Source organism: Tuber melanosporum (genome assembly GCF_000151645.1).
Source record: "Tuber melanosporum whole genome shotgun sequence assembly, scaffold_29, strain Mel28".
Taxonomy (NCBI): Eukaryota; Fungi; Ascomycota; class Pezizomycetes; order Pezizales; family Tuberaceae; genus Tuber; species Tuber melanosporum.
Window position 1 is genome coordinate 231,139 of NW_003298963.1, and position 5,325 is coordinate 236,463.

Sequence of the window (5,325 nt, forward strand, 5' to 3'; positions counted from 1 at the left end):
GGGAACCACTAGAAAGACTTGAGCATGCAATGGATATGGTGAATGATTGGTTGAAAGACAAGATGCCGGATGAATCCCTCCCCCAAACAATCAATTACATCCCCATGTGCTGGATGCCTATGATGGCAGAAACTGAACGATGGTATGCAGAACTGGAAACTAGGAATGGGTTTTGGGCACCGTACTTTGAGTCGGAATTTAAAAGCAGTGATGAAGAAAATGAAGCTATGGAGCAAGCTCTCGACAATGTTATCTAACCGCCAATTTCCATCAAAATACCATAACGATATCAAACTATGTAGAACTTATGGTGAGGCTGTAACAACAGATTGTTGGACTGTTGTTGAACCGCGATACTATCCAACTTGAAGACTACTTTGAAATCCTCTGGATTGACTACTGTCCTGATTGCAACCACGCTTGGGTTGATGTACAGCGTGAATCTGGTATTCGTGACAACTGTGATTGACCTTTCTTTGTGTCTAAATGATTTCTTAGGATTTCTTCTTGTCCCTGGTGTGACACTTATGATTAAGAAATGATAGTGGAAACTGAAGCCTTTAGCTTTTCAGAATCCGCTTTTGATGATTATTAGGTTTTGTTTGTTTAAACAGTTGTTTTGTTTTGGGAATATAACCGGTATGGGTACTCAGTTATTGGTTTTGTTTTATATTTTGTTTTAAGTATCACTTTGATACTTAATTAGTTTCACCAAAGTGTATTGATTGATACCTTTGACTGGTTTCGTTCATGCTAGACATGAACAGATTTCTGTATTTAAAGACTGCCTGTTTCTACGATAGAAAAGGCAGACTTCGACAGACAGTATTTCAATATACTTGGTTGAATGCTTACTTCTTTGTTCCTCAGTACACCCTCGAATGCTCCTTTAGTTCTGAGCTCTCACCTCCTCTCTGGAAGAGCAGGCTCCCTGCCAACTATCGTATCTATTACCGACAACGTGATTAGCACCTTACGAAGACGTTACAATGGGGTAAGAATTTTGAGGGTTAAAGCTATTCCCACTAAGGTGAGGAGGAGACACCTGATGGAACTACTGTAAATCCTGCAAGAACAAAACTCAAAAGAAATAGCGAAAAACAACATTGTAGGATTCCGACCATAGAAATGTAAGATAATGATGCAGGGCTAGGCCGGTCCTACCCTGCTACCTGAGAAGTGATGCAGCCAGTAAGACGAGTTGAGGACACACGAGTGTCATCAAGCAAACCCACTGGTGTTTTGTATCATGAGAATTAAGGACTTTATTAAAACCCAACAAGAAATATAAGCTGACTATGAGAACACGAGTGATCCCCCCAAACACAAAGTTCTATCATACTAATCAAACATGAAACCTGCAGGTAGAAGATAGACAAGAAGCCAAAGACATCTTACCGAAAGGGGGTCATAAGCGACCATAATAAATGGCTCGAAGTACTAGCCTTGTGAGATAACTAGTAGGTGATCAAACAAGAAGCAAACAAGTAATCCGCCACATAATACCAACAGATCTCAACACTAAGAACCCTAGGAACTACTGAGCAAACTCAGATATCTGCCTCAGAATTCAAGGCATCAAGGTTAATCGTGGATGTGAAAGAAACCCTTAGGGCGAAGCAATGGCAAGGATAAGGAAAAGTACTTAGAATTTAATCTAATTTTATTTAAACTCTTACCGCTAACACTGGCATATGACGAGCCCCTGCCGGTACAGAGATTCCGCTAACCTGTATACCACTAATCCTCAGCTAACTTAGTCTACGGCCTGACACCTGCCATCTCGGAGTCACGTCTATATGAGAACTAATTACATGGCCATCAAACAACCCGGCACCCACCCCAGTCCAAATCCGTAGACTCTCTGGTATGAAGTCAGCCAGTACTAAGCATAGCTGAGGTCGAGCAAAAGACCAACTAGACTAGGTTCTTTGTCCAACAAAATACCAAACTACTACCTCCCAGTCTGAAAACCATCTCGCAAAACCTCTACCACAGTAGAAAACCAACAAATCCACAAACTAAACCTACAGGCGACACAATGGCAGAGAGGAGGCAACTAACATATTAACCACTCGTACCCGCATGCCAGGCCATCAACTCTATGAATCCACTTTGCCAGCTGCCTATGAAGAGCATACCGGTAAGAAGGACCTGTACCTGCAGCCTGTCTCCCAAATAAAACAACCAAAACATAGGAAATTCATAGAGGTAGTGATAAACCAAGAAGGTCAGTGGGGCCTATCTCCTACCCATGGTGCCATGCCTCCTCCTGCCAAACTCGTAACTAAACTAAAGAAACCAAACCAGCCCTCCAAATCCCCGCACGCAAGACCCAAACAAGTCCAACCAGGTGGTCACAATCCACTATCCGTGCAGGTGGCCATGAGCCAGCCAGTCTGTCAGGGAGCTTTACAGCACTCCGTAACTTCACCTGATAGCCTAAACCAAAGTGGAAAGACTTAATTTGATCTCACCCAACCTGATACAGACCTGACCACTGCTCGCAGGTGCCTCTTTCCCCCCAATCAGCCTCCCCAAGCCCCACAGACCTGACTCCACAGAGTCAATCCTGCCCCCCCAGTCCTTCAGACAGATTAACCATTCAACAGTCACAGGACAGCCCATACCTAGCCCCATCAGGCAGCCGCTGGTCTTGGCTACACAAACAGAGCCACAACCTCCAGCACCTTTTAGCCGACGGGGCCCACCGGCTACACAGCCGGAAGCTAAACAGGAGGCAGCACCAGTGCACAAAGGTACCAGCACCAGCTACACCATCGAACCTAGTCAAATCCAAGTCCAGCCAAGTCAGGAAAGAGTAGGCAGAGCCAGTTAAAGCCAGCCCCACAGGTCCAGCAACAGGTACAGACTAAACTATAGGTAAGAGGCACTTCCAACTCACGCGACATGAAGGGGGAGGGCGAGCGAACAGAAGCAGACAAATAGAAGATAGGCCCCACTTACAATAGGTAAAGCCACCAACTACACTCTACAACTAAACCACCTAAACACAAAGGCCATGCCAGTGTCTGGCAGCCAATCATCCCACACTACTCCAGGTAGTAATAAAAACCACACCAGGGTGTAAGAATTTTGAGGGTTAAAGCCATCCCCACCCAAGCAAGGAGAAGACACCTAACTGAATTACCATAAATGCTGCAAGGACAAAAGCTCTAAGGGAACAGTGATAAACAACATCATAAGATTCCAACAGTAGAAACGAAAATGTAACCAGGAGGGGCTGGGCAGGTACCATCCTGCTACCTGTGCAATGATGCCACCGGTACGATGAGTTGAACTTGGGAAGGTCATTAGTCTAATCCAATGGCATTTTATATCGCGAGAACTAAAGACTCTGTTAAAACTCAACAACCATGAGCTGGCCCAAAGAACAATACAGGTAATTCCCACCAATATAATGTTCTACCCCCCCCAATCGAATGCAAAACCTGAGAGTAGGCTATAGACAGGAAGTCGAATACATTTTACCAAAAACGACTCGTAAACGAGCATGATAAAGTTCTCGAAGTGCCAGTATAGTGAGTTAAACAGCAGGCAACGAAATGAGAAGCAAACAAGTAATGTGCCTTGCAACACTAACAGGTCTTAACACCAAGAACCCCAAGAACTACTGAGCGAACTTGGATATCTCCCCCAGAATCTAAGGCATCAAAGCCCATCTTCGGTGTGAAAGAAACGCTAGGGGTGAGACGACGGCAAGGACGAGGAAAAGTACTTAGAACAAAGTATGAAGAACCTATCATTCTCGGCTGTACTGGCCTCCTTATATAGTGTTCTTCCCATCCCAAGTCATGTGACTCATAGTGGTCACATGCATGAAACCAAATCATAACAAACTAATTATATGATTAAAGTGGTCATATGTGCAAAAACCAATGACCTTGTAGTAGGGTGATGTGTAAAAACTCATAAACTAATCATAACGCAATAATCAAGTCATATGATCTAAAGTGGTCACATGCGCAAAACCTATAACCTCATAAAGAGGTCATGTACAAGACATAAATTGTAAGTATAAGACATACCCACAAGGTAAACCTGCAAGGTACATTCACCAGGCACATGTCCCATGATATGTAATGAGGTTAGGTGCGAAATATACATCAGATACACAAGGCATATCGGCAAGGCATACTTGTAAGGCAAACTCTCCAGATGTACATCCCATTACTCATAATTGAGTCATGTGCAAAACTTAACAAATCATAACCTTAACAAATCATATGACCAAAATATTGATATGCGCGAAACAATACCATACTTATGACTTATAATTATAAGTCATGTAAAAGCCTTTTCCATGTCAAGCCACAGTTGTGACATTAGCTCCTCTCCCCCTAAGCCTGAACTCTATCGGGCATTTTCTCCAAGCTTCAATAGTTCTCATCTACCTGCACCTATTGATCTCTGAAGCCTATTGAACTTGTCATGCACGGTCCTCCAACTTATCCAGACCGATTCCAGTGCGAGATTTGCCATCTCAATCATCTACCTCTAATTGTCATTCAGCTGTCTTAGCTTCAGGATTACTTTTTTAGTTTGCTGAAATTGTAGCTTTAGCCTAGCCAAGTTGTTCTCTGAGTCCTCGGATCTGCCTATGTTAGCTTCCAATGTCCAGCTCTATTTCCTTTGAGGAGTTTGGGGCTCCCCCCTCACTGGGCCCTATTCTCAAGGTCCTACACCATATACTGATATCTTTTCCTTCTTACTCTTTCTTTGTTCCATTTTTCTGTAGGTAGTACTCCGCAGTAAATCTTTTCATTTTATGCATCTAGCATTTGTTGTTGAATCACCATTTCCAGTACTTGAGAGCCTGGTCTGGGGGTAGACCATGGTTTCAGTATTTTCTTGGAAACTATTCTGAGTGTCATGAATATGGCTTGGCGAGGAAAAGGTTTTCATGAGACACATGGTTATGAGTCACAGGTATGTTATTGTTTCACACATATGACTCATTTGAGTCATATGATTTGTTATATATGGGATTTGTGATGCTTTTGCACATGGCTCAAATTTGAGTCATGGAAGTGTGCCTGGCAAGTATGCCTTGCAAGTGTGCTTTGTGGGTAGGCCTGGCACATATGATTTATGTTTCGCAAATGACCTCGTTATGAGGTCATGTATTTCAGGCATATGACTCAGTCAAGTCATATGACTTGTTTATTGCATTATGATTGGTTTATGAGTTTTGCACATTACCTCATTATGAGGTCATGGATTTTGAGCATGTGACAACCTTGGTCACATGACTAGTTTGTTATGATTTAATTTCACACATGTGACCACTTTTCCGGTCACATC